General features: G+C 48.3%; 1 pseudogene; it reads left to right on the top strand.

Annotated features, from left to right (window-relative positions):
- The window catches only part of LOC106731537 (RIMS-binding protein 2-like), a 100,235-nt pseudogene that overhangs the window by 27,832 nt on the left and 48,211 nt on the right, over window positions 1-24,192 (top strand).

The raw sequence follows: 24,192 nt of genomic DNA on the forward strand, positions 1-24,192 counted from the left end.
TAAAACCCCAGCAGGCAGATGAAGATGGTCTTCTTCTTGTCCTCTGCTCCCAGGGGGATCTGGTAGTATCCACTTAGAAGCTCCAATACTGAGAACCACTGGTTTCCCAGTAAACAATCTAAGGCATCTTCTACTCGGGGCACGGTGTACTGGTCAACCACCACACGGCTGTTCAGGTAGTCCATACACATACAAATGTTCCCGTTCTTTTTACGGTCTACCACCATGGGTGAGGCATAGGGGCTGTGGGACTCGGTAATGATGCCATTTGCAGCCAGCTCCTGAAGGTGATGTCGCACATCTTCCATCTCTGAGAGCGCAGTTTTTCTAGATCTCTCCCTGAAAGGTTGAGGGTCATGGAGCCTGACGTTGTGCTCAACCCCTTTTGCACATCCCACGCATCCAGCGAGAATACCTTGGATCTTTCACAGAGTTTCTTCCTCAGATGATTTTTCCACTCCTCAGACAATGGTGAATCTCCAAAGTCAAACCTCGCTGGATCTATAGTTGGAACTTGAGTTTCACATTGGGGACTCACAACTGATTTGGGCTCGAAGAGGTCTGCTATCTTTTGCCCTCGATTCACAACAACATCACATTAGCAATCAGTACAGTGACCTTGTTGCTGGTAAGGTTATAACTCCACTGGGGACCAGGACCCCTTCAGGGAGCTTTCCTTCAGCTGGTTGTTCTACCACAGCAAACACTCCTTTATTGCCCTTCAGCCAGGTACTCATGACGAGCACTTCCTGCTCTGTCCTTGCAGGCACTACTAAAGGGTTCGTGCCCGCATACCTCAGTGTCCCCATTGGTAGCGCAGACATCTCCTTTTTAGTATCCTCAATTTTCCTATAGGCTTCAGCACAAAGCATATGGATCATCAGGGTGTCCAGATATTGGTCCCCAGCCCATCATCTGCAGTAATCTGCGAGCACCTTGAAGAGACTGGAGTTGGTCCCTATCAGCACAGACACATCAGGGACCCCTTTAGGGTCGGGGCATATCAAGGCTACTGTGTCCATCTCTTCTCTTACCCCTGCCGCCACCTCTGGGAATTCCAGGTGTGCTGTGACGTACCCTTCGTAGGGGTATTCATTCATGCTGAGGCCACACAGGCCAAGGCCAGTCAATGGCTGGATAGGCAGGTGCCTGAGCATCTGTTGGTAGAATGACTGGAATATAATTGTCACCTGTGATCCGGTGTCAAGCACTGCTTTGCACTTCGCCCCTTCAATCCTCACTGTGACCTCTGCTCGGGGCCCTATCAGTCCTGAGGGGATCCCAAAAAATGAGGTTTACAGGATCTGTTGAAATAGGGTTTATTTTCGACAGATTTGCGTCTAGACTGCCATTTTTTTTTTTAAAAAAGCTCGGTTTCAAAAAAAAGCGGTGGCCATGCTTATGCTAATGAAGTGGGGGATATTTAAATCCCTGCTTCATTAGCAATTTCGATGTGCCTAATCTACATCTCTCTGTTGACAGAGAGGTGCAGTCTAGACATACCCAGAGTCTCCTAAAATTGTACCATTTAACTGTGAAACTACAGTTTTAGCAACCTAGTTTGTCAAGGGCCCAGAAACTAAACTTAGGCTTGTCCAAATGCACTGAGCGTTTTTAAACCTATTGATTAAATGTGTGAAATTCATATAGTAATTTTATATAAACTGGGATACCTCTCATGAATATTAAAATTGATGTTTTAGCTGCAGTTCACCATATTCTCATGGGCATTGAAATTTTACTTACTTTATATGTAATCTTCTGTGCTGTCCATTTGTGAAACCTAAATGCCCCCTTTACAAGTAATACGTTTATATTTTTTTTAATTTAACTAAACTACAACCTAAACAGCAGTTCTTCTTTGAGGTGTGTGTCCCTGTGGGTGCTCTACTGTTGGTGACAAGTGGCCCCTGGAACCGCAGTTCAGAGCTTTTCAAGAAGTTGTCAGTTGGGCCGCACATGCGCAAAAGGCGTCTCGTGCTGTTTGTGCCTTGGCACCTCACGCATGTGGCCCAACCCCCCTTTCAGTTCCTCGCTTACCGCCCTCATAGATGGAGCTCGTCTCTTGCTTCAGGCATTTTTCTCCACATGCAGATAATTAGCATAGTTTGTTGTTTTCTCAGTTTAGTGCATTAGTTAGGTATTTCTTGTCCCAGTTATCTGTTTAAAAAAGCAGTTTTTCATTGCAAGGGGAACTGCAGAGTAGTGGCAGTACTCTGACTGAAAGACGAGCCACTTCAGTTATTTTCTGTCCCTACCTTCCTCATTCTCTCTTCCCCTTGTTTAAAAAAAAAAAAGAAAAGAAAAGAAAGAAACAAAATAACAAACAAAAGAAAAAGAGAAGACAAAAAGAAGACAGACAGAAGGCAACGGCCCTGCCAACGATGCTGTGCTGGGATCGCCGGGGTTTAAAAAGTGTGAGACATGTTGCGACCCAATGCCTGTTTCAGACAGCCACGCATCCTGTATTCGCTGCCTAGGAGAGGCTCACTTACCACAAAAATGTGAGCACTGCCACAGCCTGACAGCTCGTGCCAGAAAGGACAGGGAGCTTCAACTCCATATGATATTATTTGAGAAGGCTATGCAGCCTACTGACAAGTCCCAGCCCCCCCCCCCGGACCTCAAGCGGAGACAGCAAACAAGAGATCGGCCTCACCTTTGCCACGAAAGTTCTCAAAAAAGAGGGCTTCTCCCGCAAGATCTCTTCCCCCCCAAGTCCATCATCCAGGGTGAGCAAGGGGGATGTACTGGGCACTTCCAGTACTGTGGTGCTGAGGCCATCTAGTGGCATGATCCCCTTGCGCTCCTGCAGCTCTTCGGTGCTGACTTGAGCATCCTTGGCACTGGAAGGGTCCCACAGACAAACTCCAGCACCAGCTCCTTCCAGATCTGAAGACCTGGCACTGGTGAAGGCATCAGCATCGCTGGCCCCGCAGGCCCCTTGCAGATCATCTGTGCCACCTTTGGCCACTGCAGTACCGACCTCAATGCCACCACCGACAGCAGTGCCAGCACCAGTGGAAGACCACCCACACAGCAAGTGCACGGTACCATCAAGATCAGCTCGTGAATCATCGGTACCAGAGAGACATGACAAGTGGCATTGTTCCCTCCATCCATCTAGGGAACATTCCCCTGTGCCGTTTTCTCCCTGTGTTTCCCCAAGCTCTATTAGATCCCCAATGCCGTCTGAGTGCACCACCTTCGGGGATGAGGATCAGAGGAGTGTTTTTTTCCTTGCACCACTTCTCCCCTACTGCATCTAGACACCGCTATATTCATCATGATAGACTTCACCACCCACCATGGTATTCTCTCTGGCCGTATCCCCCACCTCAATATCCACCCTACTGGCTTCCATGGGAGCACTGGGGCTCATGTAGACATCGCTCCACAGCTACATCTACCCCAACGAAGAGGCCTCCACCAGCATCGTCCTCTTGCATCCTTCCGACCACGGTGGATTCTGAGGAAGTGGTGGGCCAAATCCAAGATGAGGAGCCGGAGACACACACTCCCAGGAACTTACCCACTGATAATTCTTCATCGTCACCCAATGAAGCAGTGATACTGGAGGACACAGGCCCTGCCGATGACTTAAAGTCATTTCTATAACTTTTTAAAGGGTGGCCACGAGCCAAGAGGTTCATCTCCAGGAGGTGAAGGAAAAACAACACTGCCTCCTGAAAAATGTCCAACCTACCTGTGACAGGGCGGCCCCGCCCCGCACTCAAGCCCAGGGAAACCACCTGGTGCCGGGGGCGGAGAGGGCCCCACCCACACAGCCCTACTGGGCATGCTCCAAGGGGAGCACAGGTATAAAAGGCTGCTGGCCTGCTCAGAAGGGGCAGACTGCGGCCCGAGCGGGAGCTAGCGCCTAATGGCCAGAGAGGGAGTCGCCAAGAGTGCTGAACGTGCCACTACCGGGCCTCAGCCGGGCTCGGCCCCAACGCCGGAGCCACCGACCGACCCCCTGTGACCCGGGCACCGGACCGGACACTGCCAACTCCGACGTTGCTGGGGGAAGTACCAGTACAGCCATCCAACCAACGCCGACAGGTGGGACCGCGGCGGGCCGGGGGCAGGGGGTAGGAAGCGACCCAGGGCAGGGAGCTGTAAAAGCCCCTGAGGGCTCGGTGCGTTGCGGGGAGGAGCACCCGCCGAGCCAGTGGTGGGAGCCACCCGCCACTAATAGGGCCCTGGGTCGAGGCCCGGTGGAGAGGGAGGGCCCGGGCCCCGCTATCCCTGCTACCCGAGACCCCGGCGAGTGGGGGCTGGGATAAAGAACTTTGGGACTAGGCCTCTGGGCCTGCAAACTTTGGACTAGGCCGTGAGGCCGTATTTCCCCTACTGCAGGGGCAGTGAACTTTGGAGTAGGCCAGTGGGCCATATTTCCCCTAAAAAGGGGCATCACGCTTCGGGCCGAGGCCCAAGCTGGTTGTATGATGCCCCGGAGGAGGGTGGCAACCCCCGTTGGGGGGGGGCCCCCCCGACACGACCTCACAGAGAAAGATTGCACTGCCCATCAATGAGGCTATTATGGAGGCATCAGACGAGATATGGCAGACTCCAGCTTCCATCCAACTGACTTGCAAAAGAGCCAACAGGAAGTACTTTGTCCCTTCTAAGGACTTATACTTCCTTTTTTCGCACCCGCAACCTGACTCTTTGGAAGTGGGTGCACCAAATCATCATGCCAAGACTCCACAATTCAAATCCACACCCAATGATAAGGAGCATAAGAAATTAGATCTGTCTGGCAGAAAATTATACTCCTCCGCCACCCTTCAGCTCAGAATCACGAACTATTCAGCACTCCTATCGAATCATGATTTTGACAATTATTCCAAATTGGTTGAATTAATGGAACATCTACCAGACTCCAAGAGACCCATTCTGAGGTCCGTCATCCACAAGGGGCATACTATCACGCACACGGCTTTACAGTTTTCACTCAACGTGGTGGATACCACAGCTAGAGCAACAGCAACGACGGTTGTAATGCGCAGGGCTTCATGGCTTCAGTCAGTGGGTATGCCTAGAGAGCTTCAGTCTAAGGTGGACCTCCCCTTCAACAAACAGAAGCTGTTTGCTGCCAAGACTGATGAGGTCCTGCATAGAAGTAAGGACTCCCAAACCACACTCCTTATGCTTGGCATGTATATGCCATCATATTGACGGAAGCATTACACCCCGTAGAATAGGAACAGAGAGAGCTATTATAACCTCCCACAGCAAAGGTGGTATGATTATAACCAACCCAGACAACAGGCTCAGAGGAAACGCTCACCTCCATCCTGCTCCTCGGCTTCCCAGGCTGCGAAGCAGCAGATTTGAACCTTTGGTCAAGGGTCTGCCTGAGTTCCCCATGAATCCAGTGCCAACAAACCAGTACCATCTTTTTGTCCACAGACTACATCCCTTTTTCCAGCACTGGGACTCCATAACATTGGACCAATGAGTTTTAGAAATTATCCATACGGGATACACCATTCCTTTGATTTCACTTCCCCCTACCCTTCCCCCTACCCCATCCCTCTTCAGGGACCCCTCCCATGAGACTCCTCTCAGACGAGAAATTGATCACCTGCTTCACCTAAGAGTAATAGAGAGGGTTGTCGATGCATATCAAAGAAGGGGCTTTTATTCCAAATACTTCCTGACCCAAAAGAGCACAGGCGGCTGGAGACCAATATTAGATCTCCACAAATTAAGGAATTCCTACACAAGCAGTGATTCAAGATGGTTACACTGGCATCGATTATTCTGTCACTGGACGAAGGGGACTGTTTCACAGCCCTCACCTTACAAGATGCGTACTTTCATGTTGTGATAGCGTCTGTATGACGGGTGTATCTCTGATTCGCTGTGGGTGAGGACCATTTCCAGTACAGTACAGAGTTCTCCCCTTCGGTCTATCCTCCACCCCCTTGGTCTTTTCAAAGGTCCTGGCAGTAGTGACCTTACCTTCGACGGCAGGGGGTCATGATTTTCCCTTACTTGGACGATTGCCTCATAAAGGACCAATCACATGCAGAGGCAACTGCCATGGTCTGGAAGACGAGGCACTTATTCTATTGTCTCAGGCTCCTTATAAATGAACAGAAATAGACTTTGGTTCCCATTCATTGTGGCTCACCTTGATTCTTTATCTGCCCAAGCTTACCTGCCACACCATCATTTTGCTGCACTACAGGATCTGGTAGCCACACTGTCCACGAGCCCTTCCACCACCATACTTACCTGCCTCCAGTTGATGGGGCACATGGCTGCTACCACTTATGTCATCCATTATGCACGTCTCCACTTTCACGCCCTGCAGCATTGGCTGACGTCAGTCTACACTCTGTCCTGCCACCCACTTCACAAGCTAGTTACTGTCCCGAAGAAGGTACTGGATTCTCTCAAAAGGTAGACATCACCCAACAGCCTTCTTGCGGGCGTTCCTTTCCACCAACCCAAACCAACAGTACAGATTACAGCACATGCCTCCCTACTAGGCTGGGGAGTGCACCTGCAGCAGCACGCCGCTCAGGGCAGGTGGTCATCGTACGAGGCCACGCTACACATCAATCTCCTCAAACTCAGGGCCATGAGGAACGTGTGCATACACTTCGCTCCCAACATTGCCAACTGCATCATACGCATACTCACGGACAATATGATAGTTATGTTCTATATAAACAGACAAGGTGGTGCCCATTACCATTCCCTTTGTGCGGAAGCCATTCGTCTGTGGAACTGATGCATTCACCATGGAGTCACCTTAAGGGCCTCATACCTACCTGGCACAAACAATGTCATGGAGGATGCTTTAAGCCACAATTTCTCCGCTGACCATGAGTGGGAGTTGCACCTGTAGGAGCTAGCCTCCATATTCCACTGATGGGGCATCCCATCAGTGTCATCGCTTCTGTTCCTGTGCAGGATTCGGAAAGGGGTTGTTGGGTGACGCTTTCCTGATTCATTGGAATAAACCACTACACTATGCTTTTCCACCAATCCTGCTTATTCCCAAAGTCCTGCGCAAGATTTACTCCGACGAGGCTCAAGTCATCTTGATAGCCCCCTTGTGGTCCAGGCAGATCTGGTTCCCATACCTCCAACACATGTCCATAGAACCACCATATCTGTTTCCTCACTGACATGACCGCTTTCAGAATTGGGGGAAACTACTCAACCCTCAGCCTCACACCCTTCACCTTCATGCGTGGCTCCTAGCTGGTTCCATGGGACTGAATCCCAATGTTCTGAACAAGTGAGAACTGTTCTCCTTCATAGCAGGAGGCCATCCACCAGAATCACTTACCTTCAGAAATGGGAGCGGCTCTCCTCTTGGTGTCAACAGGCACACCTCTGTCTCTGTACATCCTACTACAAGGAGATTTCTCAGGGGTCTCCTGAATCTCCACACAGGATCCCCAGCACCCTCATGGGACTTGAATCTGCTTTTAGATTGCCTTACTGTGGGCAAGACACGAGAAGTCATTCTTCCGCTCTACTCTGCACTGATTAGGCCTCAGTTGGAGTATTGTGTCTAGTTCTGGGCACCAAATTTCAAGAAAGATGTGGAGAAATTGGAGAAGGTCCAGAGAAGAGCAACAAGAATGATTAAAGGACTGGAGAACATGACCTACGAAGGAAGACTAAAAGAATTGGAGCAAAATGCAGGACAATGTAGCACTTTAAAGACTAACAAGATGGTTTATTAGATGATGAGCTTTCGTGGGCCAGACCCACTTCCTCAGATCAAATAGTGGAAGAAAGTAGTCACAACCATATATACCAAAGGATACAATTAAAAAAAATGAACACATATGAAAAGGACAAATCACATTGCAGAACAGGAGGGGGATGCGGGGGGGGGGGGGGGGGGGGAAGGAAGGAAGGTAAGTGTCTGTGAATTGATGATATTAGAGGTAGGGAGAGTGGGATGTTTGTGAGTTAATGGTATTAGAGGTGATAATTGGGGAAACTATCTTGGTAATGGGTGAGATAGTTCAAATGTTTGTTAAGTCCTTGTTGGAAAGTGTCGAATTTTAACATGAATGACAGTTCAGAGGATTCCCTTTCAAGTGCAGATGTAAAAGGTCTTTGTAGCAGAATGCAGGTGGTTAAGTCATTGAGAGACTCAGAGTCCTGGCTACTCAGGCATAGACAAGGACCTGAAAGGGGAGTTGTGCCGCGCGTGTGGTGTGCCAAGGCACAAACAGCACGAGACGCCTTTTGCGCATGTGCGGCCCAGCTGACAACTGCTTGAAAAGCTCTGAACTGCGGTTCTGGGGGCCACTCATCACCAACAGCGGAGCACCCACAGGGGGACACACCTCAAAGAACATTTGTTACTGTACAGGGTGAGTAACTTCCTTTTCCCAGACTGATTTATAGGCCACCTGTGGTCTATGAGTCACTTGCTAAAGGCATGTAAACAGCTACTTGGTCAGGGAAGGATTAAGTAGCTGATACAGATTAAACCGCTCTAGTCCAGCACACTCTAGTCTGGCAACATCCGTGGTCCAGCATGCTTTTAGTTAGCTGGATGTCCACTTATCATGGATGTCTCATAAAGTTTGTTTACAGCCACCAGTCCTGGCGCTCAGTGTTCTGTGCTGTTGTTTAGCTCTGATTTACCCCTCAGGGTACGTCTAAACTACATGGCTCCGTCGACGGAGCCATGTAGATTTGTTTTTTTGGCAAAGGTAAATGAAGCCGTGATTTAAATGATCGCGGCTTCATTTACATTTACATGGCTGCTGCGCTGAGCCGACAAACAGCTGATCAGCTGTTTGTCCGCTCAGCGCGCTACTCTGGACGCTCCCCTGCCGACATCAAAGCCCTTTGTCGGCAGCCCCGGTAAACCTCATCCCATGAGGAATAACGGGGCTGCCGACAAAGGGCTTTGATGTCGGCAGGGGAGCGTCCAGACTAGCGCGCTGAGCGGACAAACAGCTGATCAGCTGTTTGTCGGCTCAGCGCGGCAGCCATGTAAATGTAAATGAAGCCGCGATCATTTAAATCGCGGCTTCATTTGACTTTGCCTATGTGTCTAATCTACATGCCTATGACGACAGAGGCATGTACAGGCAGTCCCCGAGTTACGCGGATCCGACTTATGTTACGAAGTTACGAACAGGGATTTTCTCGCCCCGGAGGACTGGAGCGGCGGGACGCCTGGTCCCGCTGCCCGCCTCCTCCGGGGCGAGAAAAGCTGCTCCCCGTCTCCCTGGTCTGCTGGGGGAGCCAGCAGACCAGGGAGACGGGGAGCAAAGCGGCGGAGGACCCGGGCCGGACCCGCGGCGCTTCCAGCTGATCTGAGGAGTGGCCGCGCTACTGGACCAACCCAGCAGCACCCGAGCTGCTCTGCCCCAGGCGTCCCCAAGTCAGCCGCTGCTGAAACTGACCAGCGGCTGACTACAGGAAGCCCGAGGCAGAGTTGCTCTGCCCCGGGCTTCCTGGAATCAGCTGCTGATCAGTTTCAGCAGCAGCTGACTTGGGGACGCCTGGGGTTCTTAAGTTGAATCTGTATGTAAGTCGGAACTGGCGTCCAGATTCAGCCGCTGTTGAAACTGATCAGTTTCTGCAGCGGCTGAATCTGGATGCCAGTTCCGACTTACATACAGATTCAACTTAACAAACCTACCGTCCCTATCTTGTACGTAACCTGGGGACTGCCTGTAGTCTAGACACAGCCTCAGTGTCTTCTCAGAGCCCAGTACACAGTAGAAGTGTTGTTGATGCTGCTAGACAATATCAACATCCTGTGGTCCGACAAATTCTCTGGTTCAGCACTGGTCAGGTCCTGAGGGTGCTGGACTAGAGAGGTTCAACCTGTAGTTTAAAAGGTCTTTACAGATGCCATGCATCATACCTCTGCTAAAATGCAAAAGTGTTTATGTGGTTTGTTGAATTAGGACCTAATGTGAGCTCCAAGACTGCATAAGTGTTATGCACAGACATCAATATGTGCCTTTTCTCTTTGAATTGCTAGTGACAGAAACATTCCTCTGCTATTTAGCTGTCTTGTCCTTCAAGCATTAATCTTAAATATTGCTTCCAGTCCATTGCACTAGTTAAATGTCCATATCTTATTACAGTGAAATAGAACATTTTTTCCATCAGCAGTTAACACTGTTTTACCAATCAGCCAACAGTCCCATTAAAACAAAATTTTAACTATTGCCAGTTTTTGAACTGTTGAGTTGAATGTTGTTATACATAATTGCTTGCCACCTTCTGCATTATGAGACGCTTCTATCCCATTTAAATCCTTTTGCATGAAATTTATTGTTGAGAACAATTTTTGCACTTAACTGGGCTGATTTAAGTGGTAATTTATCAAGATTTGTTTTTTAATATGCCATATGTGCTGCCAGCTGAAAATAGCTTTTGTTTAATTAGCTGATTTAATCAAAAATTTTCATGTTATTAAGATTACAAGTTATAAAATGTTTATTCTTTAATTAAGATTTAATTTCATACAACATTTTGAAATGTTAACCTATTAATGCTATTTTAAAGTCAGATAGAGCTATTAGCCATTTTATTTTATTAACTAAATTTCTGAGATGTTTCATGTGCCATCTATGGGTCATTCTCTTTATTATAGTAGTGACAATATTTTTCAGTATTTGAGACAAACCACAGTCCTCATTTTCACTTAATCCAAAATCTGTTTTAAAGGAGACCTTACCCAGAAATGATGTAGCAGCCAGCCAGCCTTATCTATTACCTTAAAAAAGAATCTTTATTAAATGATAGTTTTATTGAACCATAAAGTTGATTTAAAAACAGCTAATTTATTTCATTTTCCTGTATCCCTGATGCCTGTCACATCATCATAAATTTGCAGATTTGTCCAATTTTTTCAGAGACAGAGAAATGAGTATGAGCTATACAGGGATCTTAAAATGAATTTTTGTTTGGCTTCAGAAATTTCAGTAGAACCCTATAGTGCTCTCTCAGGGCATGTCTAGACAGCAGCACAATTTCAGGATATGTCCAGTATCCCAAAATAGTGCTTTCCATGTCTTCACAGCATTCCTCTTATTTCAAAATGCAATCAAAATAACGGGCTTGCTATTCCGATGTCCTAGTAATCCTCGTTCCACGAAGATTAAGGGACTTGTCAGAATAGCGCTCTATTTCAAAATTTGGGGCTGTGTAGACAGTGCCAAATTTCAAAATAGACTTGAAATAAGCTATGCAATTTGCATAGCTCAAATTTTGTAGCTTATTTTGAACTAGCACCGCTGTGTAGATGCACCCTCACAGATAAACAAACAATGAGGGAATTAAAGCTGCGTCCTTGCTTGGGCAAACTTTTCCCAGATTCAGATCCTGGACTTTCAGGTTTGATGTCTCAGATCATTTTTAATCCCATATTCTTGTTTACACTTGCAGTTTTGCAGATGCCATCCATGTGTAGCAGACATGAAGACATACTTGGGGACACAGATCTATGCTTATTAAAGTCTTTCATGCAGGGACAGATTCTCTTAAGATAAAACTGGTTTCCACTTCAAATCTTGCATAAGGGTGGTTTTTCAGCACTTCTGCATCTTTGCAGAGTTCCACAACATAGTTTTAAGATAGATTTTGTTATTAAACTTGCACCTAATAAGGTACTATAGAAAATGAATTGGAGGTGAATTTGCTGGTGGAGAAACTAAAACCAACTTCTGTGAGGCATGTTGTAGACAAGAGATGTTTGTTAGTAAAGGTTGGAATTGTTAACAATAGCTTTACCCTTTTTGCACTGCTGTATGGCTGAAGGGTCCCATCTAGATAGTATGGGTATATCTTGGGGTCTCAGTATGGTCCTGCAATAGAATAGGGTGAGAATCATCAAACTGTAGGATTTTAAGTCTTTATCTATTAAATTGCACTTTGGGAGAAAAGCAATATTTATCAACTCTGTAGCAAAACTAAATAGCAAAAAAAAATTAAAATCTTCTAATGGTTATAGGTTATACCAGATCACAAAACAGCCCTCATTTTCTTGCATGTTTGAGTCATAATCCAATCGGGGCATATTTGAAGTGAACCCTAAATGTTGTACCCTCTCAATAACATTGACACAAAACATATGATTGTATTGCAGCATTTTAGGAATTGTTTTGTTATTTGACTTCAGTGAGACTGTGATGGGGCGCCCTTGCACTGCTGCGGAGAGCAAGTGGGAAGTCCGGGAAATGCCAGGGAAATGGCGAAACTGGCCGGGTGGGGATCAGCCGGGAGGGAGAGTGGCAGGGGCATGGCAGGCACGACGCCAGAGACATCATAGAATCATAGAACCATAGAGCTGGAAGAGACCTCAGAAGGCCATCAAGTCCAGCCCCCTGCTCTAGGCAGGACCAATCCCAATTAAATCAACCCAGCCAGGGCTTTGTCAAGCCGAGACTTAAACACCTCTAGGGATGGAGACTCCACTACTTCCCTAGGTAACCCATTCCAGTGCTTCACCACCCTCCTAGGGAAATAGTTCTTCCTAATATCCAACCTGGACCTCTCCCACCACAACTTGAGACCATTGCTCCTTGTTCTGCCATCCCCCACTACTGAGAACAGCCTCTTTCCAGCCTCTTTGGAACCTCCCTTCAGGAAGTAGAAAGCTGCTATCAAATCCCCCCTCACTCTTCGCTTCTGCAGACTAAACAGACCCAACTCCCTCAGCCTCTCCTCATAAGTCATATGCTCCAGCCCCCTAATCATTTTGGTTGCCCTCCGCTGGACCCTTTCCAATGTGTCCACATCCTTTTTGTAATGGGGGGCCCAGAACTGGACACAATACTCCAGATGTGGCCTCACCAAAGCTGAATAAAGGGGAATAATGACATCTCTGGATCTGCTGGCAATGCTCCTCTTAATGCAACCTAATATGCCATTAGCCTTCTTGGCTACAAGGACACACTGTTGACTCATATCCAGCTTCTCATCCACTGTAACCCCCAGGTCCTTTTCTGCAGAACTACTACTTAACTGGTTGGTCCCCAGCTTGTAACTATGCTTGGGATTCTTCCGTCCCAAGTGCAGGACTCTACACTTGTCCTTGTTGAACCTCATCAGATTTCTTGTGGCCCAATCCTCCAATTTGTCTAAGTCACTCTGGACCCTATCTCTGCCCTTAAGCGTATCTACCTCTCCCCCTAGCTTAGTGTCATCCGCAAACTTGCTGAGTGTGCAATCCATCCCCTCATCCAGGTCATTAATAAAGATATTGAACAAAACCGGTCCTAGAACCGAACCTTGGGGCACTCCGCTAGAAACCGACCGCCATCCTGACATCGAGCTGTTGATCACTACCCGCTGGGCCCGGCCTTCTAGCCATCTTTCTATCCATCTTACTGTCCATTTATCCAATCCACATTCCCTTAACTTGCTGGCAAGAATATTGTGGGAGACTGTATCAAAAGCCTTGCTAAAGTCAAGGTATATCACATCCACTGACTTTCCCACGTCCACAGAGCCAGTTACCTCATCATAGAAGCTAATCAGATTGGTCAGGCACGACTTGCCCTTTGTGAATCCATGCTGACTATTCCTAATCACTTTCCTCTCTTCCAAGTGCCTCAAAATGGATTCCTTAAGGATCCCTTCCATGATATTTCCAGGAACCGAGGTAAGACTGACCGGCCTATAGTTCCCTGGATCGTCCTTCTTCCCTTTTTTGAAGATGGGCACTACATTTGCCTTTTTCCAATCATCCGGGATGTCTCCCGATCTCCACGATTTTTCAAAGAGAATGGCCAAAGGCTCCTCAATGACATTTGCCAACTCCCTCAGTACCCTCGGATGCATTAAGTCCAGACCCATGGATTTGTGTACGTTTAGCTTTTCTAAATAGTTCCTAACCTGTTCTTTACCCACCAAGGGCTGTCCGTCTTCATTCCATCTTGCATCACTTAGCGCATTAGTCTGGGAGCCCACCTTGTCCGTGAAGACAGAGGCAAAGAAAACATTGAGTACTTCAGCTTTCCCCACATCATCTGTCACTAGGTTACCTCCTTCATCCAGTAGGGGCCCCACACCCTCTCTGATCACCCTCTTATTGATAACATGCCTGTAGAAACTTTTCTTGTTATCCTTCACATCCTTAGACAATCGCAATTCCATTTGCGCTTTTGCCTTCCTGATAACCCCCCGGCATTCTCGAGCGATACATTTAAGCAGCACCACGCTGGTGACGTCAGAAGACGTGTCTGGGGGCGCGGGGGAGATGACGTCTCCAGGTGCCCCGGCAGGGAATTTAAAAGGACGCAGGGAACATGGAGAGGGGGGAAAGCGCAGGAGAGGAGAGATGAGTACCGGAGGAAAGGGGAGTACAGGCGAAGAAGCCTGAGACGGGTGCCTGAATAGAGGACTCCAACAGGGGTGAGGCAAATGGTGAGTCCTACCCTTTGTCGAGCAGGAACTAGTACCAGTGATGGCGGAAGAAGTGGCCCAGGGCAGGGCCGTGGAACCTGTGGGCAGATGGGTTTAGGGGTTACAGCTCCATCCGCTGTGCAGGGATAGAACTCCCTGCCTTAGGGCCCTGGGCTGGGGCTCGGAGTGAGGGTGGGCCCGAGCCCCCTTTTCCCATCACTGGGGCGAGTCGTGAACCCCTGCCGAGGGGTGACCCAGAGGGTGACAGACCGCCCGTCTGGACAACTGGGATATGGTAACGTGAGCAACAAGAAATTGAAAAGCACTAAGACTAAACTCCAGGGTATAAAGAGCCGGGGGACCAGGTACACGATAAATGGTATTGGGATGACCGCCGGTTTCCTGGGGGGGAGATTTTGTACAGGGACTATTCCAGTGTCTTCAGCATTTTGTCAGGTCCATCCTTCATTGGCTTTAATAAACTTTGGTTCAGAACTATATACAGTATAGTAATCAGTGGCATTTTGTTGAGTTAACAGTTGATAGTTTCATATAGTGCTGACTTTGATTATTAAACTTGATTTCATTGTATTTTATCTGAATATAAGACTATAAAAGTATGATTTAAAAGGCAAAACTGTCATGTTTTTATCCTAGTGCAAAATGAATATGGCATGACTGAGTAATCTGGTTTCTTCCTTTTTTAATTGTAAAAAAGGCTCAGGTGGAAGCCAAGAAAGAACATGAATGCGCAGTTCAGCTGCTAGAGGTAAGAAAGTCATTGTTTATTCTTGCTGCCATTATACCAGTTCCTTTCCCATTATAGTAATATAAGACTATGATTGCTTCTAGCATGCTTTAGTAATTCCTGGATAAACATTCCTCTTCATTTTAAACTCATTTATGCTTTAAAGGATGCAGTTATGGTCCAATGGCTAGAGAACTGAATTGGGAGTCCAAGAAACCTGTGCTCTCTAACCATCCATAACTTGATGTCTCTGTTCCTCAGGCTACCTATACACTACCACAGAAAGTTGACCTAAGCTATGCAACTTCAGCTATGTGAATAACATAGCTGGAGTCGACGTACCTTAGGTCATGTTACTGAGGAGACTACACCACTGGGGCGGGGATCAATGGAAGAAACTTGTGGAAAACTGCAAAGTGGATGAAAATTTTTTTTCCACAAAAAATGTTGTTTTGATTAAAAATCCAATTTTCAATCCAAAAAGTTTGAATGGAATGCTTTTAAGAAACCCTCCATGCAAGTAACATCTGTTGGGTTGTTATTTTTCCAAGAATGTTGATTATACTTAGCAGGATATGACCAGTGTAGTGATGGTAGGTTTAGTGCCATTTTAGCCACTGTGAAACTTGACTGAAAATGCCCCTTTATTTTAATTAAAAAAGAAGGTAAACACAAGGTTTTAAATGAATACATTTAATTTCAAAATAAAGATGTGTTTAAATATGCTCCATTCTTATTGTACCTATACTTACAATAATTAGGCACCTAGCTCTTATACCAGGGGTGAGCAATAAAATGGCAGCAGTTTCCCAGAGTTAGCTCCTGGCAAGTCGCTGCTGCTATATTTACCAGTGCCTCCACAGGTACAAGTGATTGCAGCTCCTGTTGGTGGCTGTCGTGTGGTTCAATTTTTAGATCCAAGGGAAACCAAGACACTCCAGAGACACTTAACCACTTAGGGTATGTCTACACTTGCCCCCTAGTTCAAACTAGGGAGGCAAATGAAGCATACCAAAGTTGCTAATGAAGCGCATGACGAGTAACAGTTAATTCGAGGGATCGGACTACCGCGTCTACACGTGGCGAGTTAATTCGGGCTACCGGCTTCTTAAAATGGTGACCGGCCATGAATATGCTACTCAACTTTGACTATGCTAATCAAGTTGCTTAGCAACTTCAGTATGCTTTATTTGCCTCCCTACTTCGAACTAGGGGGCAAATGTAGACATATCCTTACTTATTTATTGCAAGCTTTAAGCAGTTAATACAGTTGTTTACGTTTTACAAGCCTTAAAAACAATCACTATACGATTTAAACCTTAAATAGTATCAATTCTAAAGCAATTAATACAGCGCAAAGCAATGCAAAGGCAATTAATAGAAGATTATCATAATACAATGATTAAGCCTAGTTCACTTACACCTCACCTGTATGCTACCTACAGTACCAGGCGGGAGGACGTGGTCCCTTTGATTCCCACCCATCAGGACACCAAGCACTGCTGCAGCCGGTGTGAAGGGGTCCATTACTTCTAGTTACATCGAGCAGGACCTGGGTCAATCCTGCTCACTCCCTGCCACTGGTTATCCTTTCTACACCTATATTTATACTCGACTTGGTCGTTCTAGTAATATCTACCAATTAATTACGTATTGCATAAAATACCTATTATGCCCATATTTGGGATACATCCTGCTATTCAGGCTGTTCCAAAAACGATATACTTGATTGACAGTTCTATGGCCGTACCTGTGATTTTTGCTTATTAGAGATGTTACGTACCAGTACCAGGTTTTTCCCAATGTTCTTGGCATGGTTTCACTATACCATACTCCCTACGCACGATTGTTTAGCACACTCCTGACTCTCAAAGCTCCCCCGCCTTGGCCTGGCCTGGCCTGCGTGCTTGGCCTTTTGTTTTATGTTTCACTAAAGCCTGTTCATTTTACCATTGTGTTTATTTAACCTACCTTTTGAGATTCAAGATCAGCAAGCAGTATTGATTTCTGAAACGTACCACGTAATTCCCGTTAATGCACATTTTTACATGTGGTATAACTGTTTCAGTATATTGAGTTCTAAAATGTAAAAATGTGTTCAAAATTCTATTGTTTCTTCATTTATTTCACATCTCTTTGTTTACTGTGTCTTGTTTGAAATGTATTGCTTTGCACTCACCCAGAACACCTTGGACAGCATGCAGGTATTTTAGGGCATAAATTCTCCCTTCTCCATCCCTATTCCCATACATTCAAAATGTATGTGATAATCCTGCCTTCCCTTGCATGGAATACATGATAGAACCATTGTTATGCAAGCATGCTTGGTACTGGTGGTATTACCATGGGGAAGGAAGGCAAGTGAAATTACCAAAGCCAGCAGCTCTTTCTGCAAGAGGTTAGCTTTTGAACCTGGCATGATTTATTAATAGCAACTCAGATACCAAACTTGAAGTGACGTTCTTATGAGTATGCTCAGTAATAATGGTTCAGTGTTTTATGGAAAGTTGTGACTATGTGGATTGTGTCTGAATTCAGATAGATTCTTTGTTAATGTAAAGGAAATTTTATAATGCAGTACTTTAAGAATGTATTCACCTGTGGCTAAATTATTCAGCCATTCACCAAAAGGTGCTGCTGCTACATGGAAAGATAAAAACGTCAACATTATGTTCTGGTAGCAGCGAATGTGATTTCATAATAAGCCTGAATTCAAACTGTCCACCTGGAAAGTGGGTCATCTACTCTTGCATCTGCCTTGTGCAATATAGCTGTCCTATAAGGGTATGTCTACACTACAGCATTAATTCGAACTAGTGCATCTAGACCTAAAAACTAATTCAAATTAGCGTTTTGCTAATTCGAACTAGCATGTCCACATTGAGTGGACCCTGAACCGAAGTTAAGGCTGGCCGGAAGCAGTGCCGGCAGGGCATCAGGTTAGGACTTAGAGTGTGGAGCTGCTGTCTCAGGCTAGCCGAGGGCTGTGCTTAAAGGGTCCCGACCCCCACCCCGGACAGACAGTTCTCAGGGTTCCCCGCTTGCTTGTCTACCTCGATGAGGGACAGCAAAGCAGTCCTGTCTTGGAGTGCCCGTACTCGGCACATCACAGCACTCGGCCATCAGCCCGGCTGCACTTGCCGCAGGCTGCCATCCGGGGGGGTCAATCGGGGGCCCCCCACCCGGGTGCTAACCCTGAAGGACCGGATCTGGCCCACGGGCTGGTATTTGCCCACCCCTATCTTATACAGTGGCTTTCTTTAGCACATCTTAAAACTAGGGCTGTCAATTAGTGGGCATTAACACCTGTGATTAATGCGGGGAAGAATTAACACGTTAAAAAATTAACCTGTTGAGAGTCTATGGGTCAAGTTTAGAGGTGTAAGCAACAGCAGTGAAGTTGTGGTTGGTGTCTGCTACAGGCCGCCAAATCAGGTGGCTTAGATAGATGAGACTTTCTTCGGACAACTGAGAGAAGCTTCCAGATCACAGGCCCTGGTTCTCATGGGCGACTTAAGTCACCCTGACATCTGTTGGGAGACCAATACAGCAGTACACAGACAATCCAGGAAGTTGTTGGAGAATGTTGGGGATAACTTCTTGGTACAAGTGCTGAAGGAACCGACCAGGGGCCGCGCGCAGCTTGACCTGCTGCTCACAAATGGGGAGGAACTAATAGGGGAAGTAGAGGTGGGTGACAACCTGGGAAGCTGTGATCGTGAGATGGTAGATTTCAGGATCCTGACCAAAGGAAGAAAGGAGAGGAGCAAAATACACACCCTGGACTTCATCTGTAAACACTTGGAAAGTGGCAAGGTGATAGGGAACAGCCAGCATGGATTTGTAAAGAACAAATCATGTCAAACCAATCTGATAGCTTTCTTTGGTAGGGTAACGAGTCTTGTGGATAATGGAGAAGCGGTGGATGTCAGATACCTAGACTTTAGTAAGGCGTTTGATACGGTCTCGCATGATATTCTTATCAATAAACTAGGCAAATACAACTTAGATGAGGCTACTATAAGGTGGGTGCATAACTGGCTGGATAACCTTACTCAGAGTAGTTATTAATGGTTCACAATCCTGCTGGAAAGGCATAACAAGTGGGGTTCCGCAGGGCTCTGTTTTGGGACCGGCTCTGTTCAATATCTTCATCAACGATTTAGATATTGGTATAGAAAGTACACTTATTAAGTTTGCAGATGATACCAAGCTGGGAAGGGTTGCGACTAATCAGGAGGATAGGGTCACAATTCAAAATGACCTGGACAAATTGAAGAAATGGTCTGAGATAAATAGGATGAAGTTTAATAAGGACAAATGCAAAGTGCTCCACTTAGGAAAGAACAATCAGTTTCACACATACAGAATGGGAAGCGACGGTCTGGGAAGGCGTACGGCAGAAAGGAATCTAGGGGTTATAGTGGACCACAGCAGTGGAGTCAGCAGTGTGATGCTGTTGCAAAGAAAGCAAACATTAACAGGTGTGTTGTGAGCAAGACACGAGAAGTCATTCTTCCGCTCTACTCTGCGCTGATTAGGCCTCAATTGGAGTATTGTGTTCAGTTCTGGGCACCGCATTTCAAGAATGATGTGGAAAAATTGGAGAGGGTCCAGAGAAGAGCAACGAGAATGATGAAAGGTCTAGAGAACATGACCTATGAGGGAAGGCTGAAGGAATTGGGTTTGTTTAGAAAAGAGAAGATTGAGGGGGGACAGGATAGCCGTTTTCAGGTATCTAAAAGGGCATCATAAGGAGGAGGGAGAAAACTTGTTCATCTTGGCCTCTGAGGCTAGAACAAGAAGCAAGGGGCTTACACTGCAGCAAGGGAGGTTTAGGTTGGACATTAGGAAAAAGTTCCTAACTGTCAGGGTGGTCAAACACTGGAATAAATTGCCCAGGGAGGTTGTGGAATCTCCATCTCTGGAGATATTTAAGAGTAGGTTAGATAAATGTCTATCAGGGATGGTCTAGACATTACTGGGTCCTGCCATGAGGGCAGGGGACTGGACTCGATGACCTCTCGAGGTCCCTTCCAGTACTAGTATTCTATGACTTCAGAAAAGCAGACTTCGACTCCCTTAGAGACCTGATGGGCAGAATCCCCTGGGATGCTAAGATGAAGGGGAAAGGAGCCCAGGAGAGCTGGCAGTATTTTAAAGAAGCCTTATTGAAGACACCGAAAGAAACCATTCCAATGCATAGCAAGAGAAGCAAATATGGTAGGAGACCAGATTGGCTTACCAGGGAAATCCTTGGTGAACTTAAGCACAAAAAGGGAGCTTACAAAAAGTGGAAACTTGGACAGATGACTAGGGAAGGGTATAAATGTATCGCTCGAGAATGCCGGGGAGTTCTCAGGAAGGCGAAAGCACAATTGGAATTGCGACTCGAAGGGATGTCAAGGATAACAAGAAAGGTTTCTACAGACATGTTATCAAGAAGAAGGTGATCAAAGAGGGTGTGGGGCCCTTACTGGATGAGGGCGGTAACCAAATGACAGATGATGTGGGGAAAGCTGAAGTACTCAATGCTTTCTTTGCCTCTGTATTCACGGACAAGGTTGGCTCCCAGACTAATGCGCTAAGTGATGCAATATGGGACAAAGGTGGACAGCCCTTGGGGGGGAAAGAACAGGTTAGGAACTATTTAAAAAAGCTAAAGGTACACAAATCCATGGGTCTGGACTTAATACGTCCGAGGGTACTGAGGGAGTTGGCAAATGCCATTGAGGAGCCTTTGGCCATTCTCTTTGAAAAGTCGTGGAGATTGGGAGACATCCTCGATGATTGGAAAAAGGCAAATGTAGTGCCCATCTTTAAGAAAGGGAAGGACGACGATCCAGGGAACTATAGGCCGGTCAGTCTTACCTCAGTCCGTGGAAAAATCATGGAGGGGATCCTCAAGGAATCCATTTTGAAGCACTTGGAAGAGGGGAAGGTGATCAGGAATACTCAGCATGGATTCATGAAAGGCAGGTCATGCCTGACCAATCTGATTAGCTTCTATGATGAGGTAACTGGCTCTGTGGATATGGGAAAGTCAGTGGATGTTATATACCTTGACTTTAGCAAGGCTTTTGATACAGTCTCCCACAATATTCTTGCCAGCAAGTTAAGGGATTGTGGATTGGATAAATGGACAGTAAGGCTGTGTCTAGACTACAGAGTTTTGTCGACAAAAGTGGACTTTTGTCGACAAAACTATACCTGCGTCCACACTACCGCTGAGTTCTGTCGACATAACGTCGACAGAACTCAGCAGTTTTGTCGACGTATGTAAACCTCATTCTACGAGGAATAACTCCTTTGTCTACGTAGTTCTGTCGACAAAACAGCAGTGTGGACGCAGGGGAAAAGTTATGTCGACATAAAAGGCCTCCAGGGAGAACCCCTGGTGGACACTCCTGCCACAGCTTGCATCTCTATTGTTCCTGCCGGTAGCCATCTTTAAAAGGCACAGGCACCCAGGAGCAGCACTCTGGCAGCAAGCGAGCTCCAGAGCAGACCAGGGCTGTACTGCTCAGTTCAGGTCGAGCTATGTCGCAGGGACAAGCCCCCCCAAACCCCTCCGGCCCTTCCAGGGAATCATCCCCCCGGGAACCCCGGGGCTCGAAGCGCCGGGCACCCTCCTGGTCAGGGCCGGAGATAAAAGCCCTCCTGGGCCTCTGGGCTGAGGACTCCCTCCTCCAGGCCATGCAGTGCAGCAAGAGGCGGAATGCCGACATCTTTGCCAGAATGGCAGAAGAGCTGGCCAAACAAGGCCACCATCCCCGCACACTGGAGCAGGTTAGGGCGAAAGTGAAGGAGCTGAGGCAGGGGTATGTCCGGGCCCGTGAGCAGAGCTCCCGCTCTGGGGAAAAGCCGTACTCCAGTGACTATTACAAGGACCTGGACAGGGTCCTGGGGGCAGGGGATCCTCTGCCTCCTGAGAGACTGCTGGAGTCTGGGCTCGAGACCCCCGTTGTCCAGCAGCCGGAACACCTGCTGGGGGACCAGGAGCTCCAGGAGGAGGCAAACGAGGAGGAGGATGGCACCCAGAGCACCCAGGAGCCAGGCCTCGAGACACAGGAGGCCTCCCAGACCACCTCGGACCCTGGGGAGGGAACATCAGGTGAGTGCTGTGAGGGTCCAACACACACAGGGCAGGGCAGGGCAGGCGGGAGCAAAGGGGACGGTGCAGTGCTCTAACATGTCATGCCGAGCACGGTCCGGGGGGGAGGGAGAGGGCACACCCATGGCTGCCCTCAGGGAGGACCGTGCTACCCCCCTACATCCACACGGCTGCTAGGCACCGCTTGTTCCTGCAGGCAGGGATGCCACGTGCAGGCATGGGCTGGAGACGCTGGGACAGCCTCACAGCTGCAGGCCTCTCAGCACTCAGTGGGAACCCCGACCGTGGCCCGACACTCATCCGTGTTGCTCAGCCATGGGGGTTACGTGGGGGTGGGGGTGGGGTTATGACGGTGGCCTGCACACCGCCTGGGCCAGGCCGCACCATGCCTTACTGAGACACACATGAGCAGCCTCTGACCCTAGCACAGGCACTGCCTGCTGAGAAGGAGGAGGGCATGTCCTCTCAGGGAAAGGGTGAGCATGCATGACTGACGACTTTTCCCTCTTGTCCTCCACAGCCGGACCAGCTGACCAGGAGGGGGGCGCCCCACCTGCCCGACCACCCAGACGGCCGCAGGGCACCCGTAGGCACTGGCGCACCTATCTAGAGCTGGTGCACCAGCACATTGGAGTCCTTCACGAGATGAAGGACTCCATGGAAAGGAGGCTGGAGGCAGATGCCGAGTGGCGCCGGCAGTTGCTGCTAGAATTTAGGCAGCAGCGCAGGGACATCTGCGCTGCCATCCAGGGGGCCATGGCCTTCCCCGGTCCTTTGCCTGCTCCTGCCCCTCCTCCTCAGCCTGCCCCCTCCTCAGCCCCAGCCCCAGCCCCACCTCCTGCTCAGCCCCCTTCTGTGGCATCCCACACGCGCAGCCGGGCGCGACAAGGCCGCCAGAGCCAAAACAGGAGGAGCTCGGCCTCCAGGTAGCCCCCTCAGCCCTGAGCCTCTCTCCCCCCTTCCACGTTCACATTCCCCCTTCCCACCAGTGACGCATTTTTTTAAGCACTTTATTTTCTAAAGCAAACATTTTTATTTTGTCTCTGAATCCAAGAGTTATTTATTTTCAATTGTTACAAAAAAACAGTTAAATAAAGTGTACTGTATTTTTCAACATCATCTGTCTCCATTCTCAGTGAGTGGGGACTGAGTAGAACGGGTGAATGTGGGGCAGTGAGGGGTCGCAGGGAGGAAGGCACCAGGGGTATGGGGCAATCCCACATGTGGAAGGCCCTGGGGACAATCAGGGGCCTCCCTGTGAGAATTGCTCCCTCAGGGCTTCCCGAATGCGCAGGCCCAGCTGGTGGGCTTGCCGGGTGGCAGCTGTCCGGGGCTGCCCAAACTGCCTCCCCTCCATCTCCATCTGTCCCCTCCATGCAGGGAGGAAGGCCTCCCCTTTCCTCTCTACGAGGTTGTGCAGCACACAGCATGCTGCAACCACATCAGGGATGTTGTGTTCTCCCATGTCCAGCCGCGTCAGCAGGCACCTAAACCTGCCCTTCAAACGGCCGAAGGCGCACTCCACCTGGAAGCGAGCCCTATTCAGGCGGGAGTTGAACAGTTCCCTGCTCGCGTCCAGGTGGCCGGTGTAGGGCTTCATGAGCCAGGGCATAAGGGGATAGGCCGCATCGGCCACAATGCACGTAGGCATCTGCACATCCCCGACAGCCAGGTTCCTCTCTGGGAAGAATGCCCCAGTCTGAAGCCTGCGGTACAGGTAGGAGTTCCTGAACACACGGGCATCGTGTGCACGGCCTGACCACCCGACACAAACATCCGTGAACTGTCCTCTGTGGTCGACCAGAGCCTGCAGCACCATAGAGAAGTAGCCCTTCCTATTGACGTACTGTGCCGCTCGATGGGGCGGGGCACGGATAGGGATGTGGGTCCCGTCCAGTGCTCCACCGCAGTTTGGGAACCCCAGCCCCGCAAATCCGGCCAGGATGGTCTGCAGGTCTCCGAGGCG

This window comes from Pelodiscus sinensis, unplaced genomic scaffold, assembly GCF_049634645.1.
Source record: "Pelodiscus sinensis isolate JC-2024 unplaced genomic scaffold, ASM4963464v1 ctg36, whole genome shotgun sequence".
NCBI classification, from domain to species: domain Eukaryota; kingdom Metazoa; phylum Chordata; order Testudines; family Trionychidae; genus Pelodiscus; species Pelodiscus sinensis.